The following is a 7,989-nucleotide window of genomic DNA, read 5'->3' as shown; positions in this document are numbered from 1 at the left end:
TTAAAAATAATTTCTTAGTATTGATTCTAGGTAAGTAGATTACTTGTTATCTTATTTCACTTTGTTTAAGGTCATCTTTCACAGGAGTGGACAGATAATGTATTCTGTTGAATTCAGTAGATATTTCTCTTATCAAGTAACTTAGACACATATGCCAATGTAAAAACGACCAAACAAAAAACCACCTAAGGCAGTATACACTTACCCTGCACAACAGAGAATGAAAACCCAGACAATAAAAAAGGGAGATAAAAAATAAAAGAATGAAAACCCAGACAATAAAAAAGGCACATGGGAGATTCTTTGAAACTAACTGTACATAAATGCAAGGCGCATGAAGAAGTAAATAACTGATTCCTTTAAGTTCTGATTTCCCTTTATGTTAAAGCCCCTGTAGCCTAACCTGAGCAGTGCAAAAGGGCCTTAATGTAAATGAGAACTAGGCCTCTTGTGTTTAAAGTTACAGATCACTTTTCATTGTATATTTTATTTGATCCAATCAATTAAGGGGAATTACAAACATCTGGTATTTATGTAATATTTTTACTAGTAACGGTTGTCCAAGTCATCTTACTTCCTTTTAGGTTCATTAAAATTCAGCAAAATTTTGTTTCTGGATTCTCTTTATCTGCTTTTTGTGTTCAACAAAATCCATTTGGTTCTAGTGAATAAACTAAATACATTTCTAACGGCAGTAAAGAGAGTTAAAGGTTATTTTTTTAAAATATACATCTATTATACAGTCACAAAATGCTAATGGCTCCTTTATGAGAGTGCCTGAACATTCCCATTTCAGCTCAATACACATGGTGCTTGTTCTGTGCTATCAGAAACGTTTATCTTTCATGCTCATCATTTCTTAATGTTCTCCATATTGGTTATTCTGCCTGGCAGTCCCCATATAGAAAATTGATCAAATGATTTAAAAGGTGTCCTCTTTAGGGTTGCACTATAAGTGAAAGTAAAATAATAAGCAAAGTAGCTCTCTGACTGTACAATTAGTCCAATCCAGTGTGAAAAAAGTCACTGAAAACCCTCAACTCACTGTTATAGTCACTGATGGAGGGCTTGATCTATTTCTGTCAGTCTAAGCTTAGGAGTTGTCTTTTTCATCCATAAGAGACATGGCTGACATTGTCCTGTCTTTCCTCTTTCAACACAGAAATACCCACCTTTTAAAGAACATGCTTCAGAGCTGAAATGGGTCTAGTGTTCTAAGAACTCGAGGCAGAATGCAACAAAACCCAGTAGCTTGGCTGGAGGAATAAGAATCGCTCAATCCTAGGCCACAGTTTAGCAATGGAGCCTTTCTGTGGCCCCTATATTTGGCCCTGTGACTGATGCAGCCTGTGCCTCTACTGAGCCTCCATTCTGCAGGAGGAAATGGACAGTGAATCCAGGATGGGGCAGATACGCTAGCCCCACCTTTGCTCCTCCCAAGATTACACCTGCAGTGGGAACATACAGGGAACTTTGTAGAACTGCGTTGCATAGTGCCGACCTCATGATTGGGATCCCCAAATCCTGCCCTCCAGCTATGTGGTAAACCTGTGCCAGTTTGGCTGCATCTGGAGACTCCCAGAGCCACAGAAGGGGCATCATTTACCCCTAAAAGTAGCTTGCTTCAGCCACCATGACCATGAAAAGAGCTAGATATCAAACAAACAATCCCCATTATAGCAGCATTATGATGGTGAAAGGATGTGTATTTTGGTTCTCTTATTCCTCAGGTGGCTAAAAGCAGTGCACTAATGAAGAATTCTGTGTTAATGACTTACTACAACCTGCCTGTTTAGCAACAGTCATGCATCTGCATCATAATTCCACAGTAGAAATGCTATCGTGAAGGATCAGCTGTTTCTATTCTGAACCTTTATTTTCAATCACTATAAACGTTCACATATAAAATAGATGCATTATTATGCTGAATTTTAATATTGCAGCTCATAAGATTGTGTAAATCAGCTCAGTTGTGTACAGTTTATTTTTAAAGTGAACCTTTGTCTACAGCCTTAGAGGAACATATACAGGATTGTGTGTTACTGGGGAAAGATTGCGTGATCATGTAATGAAAGCCATAAATGAGGCCACACAATGCTATTGATTTTTAAGCAGAACCTGCCATTGATATCAACGGGACCTGCTGCTTAAAAATCCAAGGCATGATGTCATTATCATTTATAATGCAAGAGCACGGGACAGCAGGATTAAGATCACTGCAGAAAATTGGTGTTTGAATTTTCCAGCTTGTATGAATAAAATCTTAGCCTTAAAATATGCATGTAAAAACCCCTACAAAAATTAAGAATAATGTGCCTTATGATCTACAAATAATGAAATGTATTATGAATGTTTTAATAAGTTCCTAGAGTTCTGTATGTACCATTCTACCTATTATTTCATCCTAAAGGCAGATACATATTCACTGGACAAACTTGTGCAGGGGATTTAGACGTTACTAGAGTTCATAGGTTGCATTAGCAACCAGCACAGCTTTGCTACTGCCCAAAAGCTTTGGAGAGAAGATTCTGTATTCTGCACTCCACAGAAGTCTTTTGCAGTAAGACCATTTGCCTCACCTTTGTGCAGAAGAAAAAATAATTAGTCTCTAGATTTAGTATAAAGAACATAAATGCCTGATGCTCCATTGTACAATATGCAGATAGAGCTGTAGCTTTCAGGGGGACAGAGACTGATCCATCCATGGTAGCACTTCTCTGAACTATAAAATAATCACAGACACCTGCTGAGTAATTTTTGTGTAATTCTAACATATGGGGGTCAAACTTAGCCTTGAAGTCCATAGAGTTACACTAGATATCAACTTGGCCCATTAACTTTTTTGATTAATGCAAAAATATATTTAAAAAGTGGGGAGGGGGCAGAAAAAAATATCCTGGGGGTTTTCAGAAGAAAAGATCACAATAACAGGGTTTGACAGTTGTATGAATACATCATGCGAAGCATCCACTTTAGGTGACTGAAATCAAATAGTAGTCATGATGGGAAGTTTTCCTGACATGTTCCTCATCTGGAGGCCACAGTGATTGTAATAACTTGGAGGAAAGTCTTGAAACACTTCAAAGAAATAAATGACTAAAACAAGAAGAAGGAAATCAAGATTAAGGGCCTTGCACAGTGGTGTAAATCAGGAGCAACTCCACTGAAGGCAACAGAGTTAATCCACTGAAGAAACTGTATGTGAGAAAAGGAATCATGCTCTAAAAGAAGATACAGATTTCAGGAAGAAAATGAACTATGAGGGCTGGATGACCTAGTGTCAGCTCACTATTAGCGCATAAATGCACTATTTGCAAGGAGACTGGAGAGAGAATGTGACAGATACATCAGCTATTGGGACTAGGTTACTTGGCCTAGGAGTTGGGATTTTCAGATGGCTGCATTCATCATTTTGAGGAAAAGCTAGTTATTTCTAGAGACAGGACTGAACTGCAAAATAATTTATTATTTGTATTGTGGTAGTGCCTGTGAGCCCTTATCATAGACCAAGATGCCATTGTGCTAGGTGTTGTACAAACTGAACAAAAAGATAGTCCCCACCCTAAAGAGGTCAGATTTTGTACATATAGACCCTTCTCCATATGAGGGTGAAGTGAGTGCTGATACATTACACAGGGATGCTCTCTGTTCCAAGTTTATGGTGAAACCTGCTCATCCTACTGCTTTTGTCACCTTTTTGAAAAACTGGTGATGAGCATTTTGTTCTGCGCATGAAACTTCAGCAGCTCTGATGTCACCACTTAACTACACAAAGTATTTAGAGCACAAAAGGGTATTTTACACATGCAAACATTTATTTGACATTCTCTGAAGACTCTTTTAAAAAATCCATATATTTGGGGCTAAATTGTGGCTGGCTGAAAGTCCCACATTAACCTCAATGGAATAACGCCAGGAATGAATTTGGTCCAGTATGCTTAATTCAAAAAGCAGAGACTGCAACTTCATGAGAAAAGTACATGCTGCCTACATTGGTGTTGATATCATATTCCTCTTCACAAATTGGACATGCAGGTATTAAACAGAGAGCAATGAGTCAGAATTAATCAAATTTTACTGGCAATGAGCGACAACTTGAACAAGGAACTGACCTAACACAAAACAGTTTCGAAAAATGTACTGCACTGAAGATTTTCCATTATTCAATTGCAAGTACAGTGCCATCATCTTAATTGCTGACAATAGTCATTAGAATTTTATTGTTCAAAAAAAATAAAGTTAGTGAACACTAAAATTATCACTTAGAAATGTATTCTTAAAGGCCAGAGTTTTAGGAAGATGTTTCAAGATTATTTTTTAAGCTCTGGCCTTCTAAGAATATATTTTTAAGTACAATGAGGTTCCAAGAAGACATACTCATTATAAGCACATCATCCATAAAGGGAAGAAATAATTAAATTTAGCATAATTTCCACTACTGGGGGCCAAGAGATTGAGAACTGGGTGCTGAAAGTTAGGCTTTTAAGTCTATACTTGGAAGACTAAAGTTTTGAGCCCCTGCACCTCCCGTTGAAGTCAATGGGAGCTATGTGGGTGCAGTAGTTTTGAAAGTCAGGCTATTTATTTTTATGGATAAATACAGACATAAGAGTCTAACTTTAGGTATCCAGTTCTGAAAATCTTGTTCCTGGAACTGTAAAAAGGATAACAACATTAACATGGTCTGAACTGGTTTTTTGGATATAAGACTAGGGAGAAGTGTACTACTGTAAGGTCTTTAAGATCCTTTTGAAGTTTAAGAGTGTTAATATAACTCTTTGGTCCCCCAGTTAACTATGAGGCTGGGGTACCTTTCTAGCATGGCACTGGTCCCCAGTGGGCAATGTGGGCATTCCCCAGCAAAGTGACCCTGCCGGCCACATATGGCACTCTGCTTTTTTCTCCCCATTGCAGGGCTTTTTGGAGGTGGTTATCCTCCACCCTGGGCATGGGTCTCATCTTGGGCCCGATCCCTGTCTGATCCCAGACCTTCCGTATCGTTTTCCCTCAAACCTTTTGCACACGTGCACTGCTTCATATTTAGCATTTGCTTCAAAATGGGCTTAATCTAAGGCTACCAGGTACTTCCTGTATTGACCGTGACATTTCTTACAGCCAGTTCTCTCTGCCAGAATAAGATGTTTTGTATTGTTAAAGGAGAGTCTGGCAGGACACAGGCAGGGATTCTAAGATAATTTATGCAAGTGTTGCTGCATTAGGATTACAATGCATACAAAAAAGTGAGCAATGTTGTGGATCAGCAGGGTTATAGATGGCAGATAACCAAGATTAAGCAGAGCCTGCCATTTCCATTAGAGATGCAGGACTGTGGTGTGTGCCAGCATTTCTACAGTGACAGACTCTCCCGGCATGCTGTACGTTCTTCTAAATCTATGCAAAATGAACATTTCAAGGATCTTTAAGTAGGAAATCAGGGTCAGAAAAGCATCTTGGGAAACCATCAGATCTGACCCAGCATAGAGTATTTACAAATCTTAACATCCCTCCTCTCTTAGGTACCTACCTGCTTCATTTGTAACATGGCAATGCTACTTGTTTCTATTGCTGCCAGAAATAGTCTTCATGTACTGCATTTTAGGAGAACATAGCTTCTCTACAAATACAGTTTACCTATCTTTCTGTACTTGGGCCACTCAGATTATGATAAGAGAATCAATGCACATTACTGTATATCTGCCTTATCACCTCCTAAAAATGAGAGGGTAATGAAGTGAGTGATAACACAGCCTTCCAGAAATTATATTTCAGCATAAGCTATGCTTTTCCTCTTTATCAGAGCACAAAACAACTAGAAGTGCCAAGCTAGCTCTGATCTAGGGCAATAGATCATGGCTGCATTGAATTACAGATAAAATTCCCAATTTATAGAATAGAAAAACAAATAGGATCAAATTCATCTCTGGTGTAACTTCACTGAGACCACTAGAGGTACACCTGATAGGAATTTGGTCCATAAAGGACAAAGGCTAAAACAGCAAGAGTGCTAGCATACATGGAGGCGGTCTATACTGTGAAGAGGTATTTCTCGTTGGTTGTATCTACAGCAAATCAATTTAGGCATTCAGTGACTAGTCAATAATTCTGCTTTCATGGGAACAGCTTCAGGTTCCCCTCAGTGTAATGCCATGGCAATAAAGCTTAGAGAATGATGTGGAGGATGTGCTGAGTGCCAATGTCCTATCATGAAAAGGGGGTTCTGCCTTGGCTGCGTAACATTTAATCAGCAAGTGAAGAATTGTAAAAGGGCCGTGGAGCCCTAAGATAGTTTTTGTTGACACCTCTGTACCAGAGGTCAGCCAGCAAAAAATTAGGGCCAGCAATTCCCTCCTCACCCTCCCAAAACTAAATGGGAGTATGGAGGAAAGGAGAGAGGCCATTCACTATGATGGCCCCGATAAGGTCCCCATATGACAGTGATAGGGGAGAGTCCCCTGGGTTCATACCACCAATGGGAAAGTTACTGCCTTCCATTACTTCCAGGTGATTTTTTTTTTAAATTCCAGTCAGAGTGAACATCTATACACGCAAAAGTAAATCGCATCCTGCTGTGCACCAGAAAAGCAGGTGCCTCTCTTGTCTTAGAGCAAAGCAGGGAGCTGCTGCAGAGCTAGGTATGTAGTAAAGTCCTGCCTGTTGCATGGTCCCTGAAGGTGAGACAGACGGGTCTAGTAGTGAGTTATAGGCTATGGAAAGCTCATTTCATTCAGTCCTCCACCCTCACAAGGTGCTGTCTGTCTGTCACCCCCTGCTGCAGAGAGTTTTTCGTTCCCTAATAGGCTTGCACAACACGCCAACATTCCACCGCCTCCTGACCACAAGGGACCTGCTGCATGCACAGCTAGTATCTAGAGACTTCTGGAGGTTCTAAGGTTTAGAAAGCTGTGGGTATTGTGTTGCATTGGGCCCATTGCTGTTATTATGACATTTTATTTACATTATTTCTTAAGTCTCACTCTCCATCTGTTTGTAGAGCTGCCCCTCTATTAGACTTGGCTGTCTAGATCAGAGTCAAGGGCTGGAATGCTTAAAGGGGACTGTATTTGGCTTCTTGGCAACCAGTGTGCTATTACAGTTTTGTAGTTACTGGCTTGGTGAATCTAATTATAGAATAAACCACCAGTTTGGGGGATTATCTGCCCTACTCCTTGCAGTCTACCCTGAGTATACTATTCTCAGCCCCTACACTAGGAATTGAGGTCGAATTTAGCAGCGTTAAATCGATTTAACCCTGCACCCGTCCACACAATGAAGCCCTTTTTTTCAACTTAAAGAGCTCTTAAAATCGATTTCTTTACTCCACCCCGACCAGGGGATTAGCGCTGAAATCAGCCTTGCCAGATCGAATTTGGGGTACAGTGGATGCAATTAGATGGTATTGGCCTCCGGGAGCTATCCCAGAGTGCTCCATTGTGACTGCTCTGGACAGCACTCTCAACTGAACTGATGCACTGGCCAAGTAGACAGGAAAAGGACTGCAAACTTTTGAATCTCATTTCCTGTTTGGCCAGCGTGGCAAGCTGCAGGTGAGTGCAGAGCTCATCAGCAGAGGTGACCATGCAGAGCTTATCAGCAGAGGTGACCATGATGGAGTCCCAGAATCTCAAAAGAGCTCCAGCAAGGACTGAACAGGAGGTATGGGATCTGATCGCTGTATGGGGAGAGGAATCCTTGCTATCAGAACTCCGTTCCAGTTTTCAAAATGCCAAAACATTTGTCAAAATCTCCCAGGGCATGAAGGACAGAGGCCATAATAGGGACCCAAAGCAGTGCCACGTGAAACTTAAGAAGCTGAGGCAAGCCTACCAGAAAACAAGAGAGGCAAACGGCCGCTCTGGGTCAGAGCCCCAAACATGCCGGTTCTATGATGAGCTGCATGCCATTTTAGTGGGTTCAGCCACCACTACCCCAGCCGTGTTGTTTGACTCCTTCAATGGAGATGGAGGCAACATGGAAGCAGGATTTGGGGAC

The sequence above is a fragment of the Dermochelys coriacea genome, chromosome 9 (assembly GCF_009764565.3).
Source record: "Dermochelys coriacea isolate rDerCor1 chromosome 9, rDerCor1.pri.v4, whole genome shotgun sequence".
Taxonomy (NCBI): domain Eukaryota; kingdom Metazoa; phylum Chordata; order Testudines; family Dermochelyidae; genus Dermochelys; species Dermochelys coriacea.
This window is presented reverse-complemented; position numbering follows the sequence as displayed.